Source organism: Pelobates fuscus, chromosome 2, assembly GCF_036172605.1.
Source record: "Pelobates fuscus isolate aPelFus1 chromosome 2, aPelFus1.pri, whole genome shotgun sequence".
NCBI lineage: Eukaryota > Metazoa > Chordata > Amphibia > Anura > Pelobatidae > Pelobates > Pelobates fuscus.
This window is the reverse complement of record NC_086318.1, coordinates 38347119-38348010: the sequence shown is the minus strand read 5'-3', so window position 1 is coordinate 38348010 and position 892 is coordinate 38347119.

The window sequence follows — 892 nt, the reverse complement described above, 5'->3', positions numbered from 1 at the left end:
TTTGGACGATACAGAAAAACCATTGTGTTCACTGACAATAAACATTTGTTACAATGTAATTAATGAAATATTCAGATTTCTCTCATTTTCAAACACGTACTAGATGTTGGGTACCAAAATCCTTCCTACTCATTTTATTACCCACTTAAATAAGAAAAGCTGAGTCAACCTTGTAGGAATAGCGCCTGCATTCATGAGGCTGAGCAGGTACTCTATAAATAAATATAACCATCTGACCAATTCTAGAAAGCTATTGACCAGAAGCTCACGTTTTGATTTTTTTTTCATTATTTTCTTACATTCATAATAAAATACTACTAGTCGTAGGAAGCCAGTCTTTCATAAGACCTATTTATTAAAAATCTTGCTGCGTCAAAAAAATTTGTACAAAAAGTAGTCGTGTTATGTATATACAGCTGACATGCTGACCTGATTTCTGTGTCAGCTTTTCTATATTTGGTAATAATGAAAATATATGGATACCAAACAATTCACAATATTTTTACTCATAAAATTATTACATATTATACTAATGTGGCAGAGGTAATTTACATGCAAATCCTGATTACAAAGAAATCCAATATTGGTTTCTAATACAACAAGATAAAACCATCATAAAATTTAATTTTCTCAAGTTTATTCTTATTTCGAAGCATTTTCAATAATGTGTTTCAATAACACCGTATGCATTTTTTTTTCAGTACCAAAAAAAAGTATTAAAAAAGAAATTTGTCCAGTTTGTGATATTCCATTTAAAATTTTAGAATTTTCTTTCTTTTGGTCAGTAACATATTTCTCAGTAAGAGGTTGTTGTAGTTGTACATATAGTAAAAAGGAAAAGAAAAATGAATCCAATGTGCATTACAATTTTCAATCGATACAGTCTTTTTTG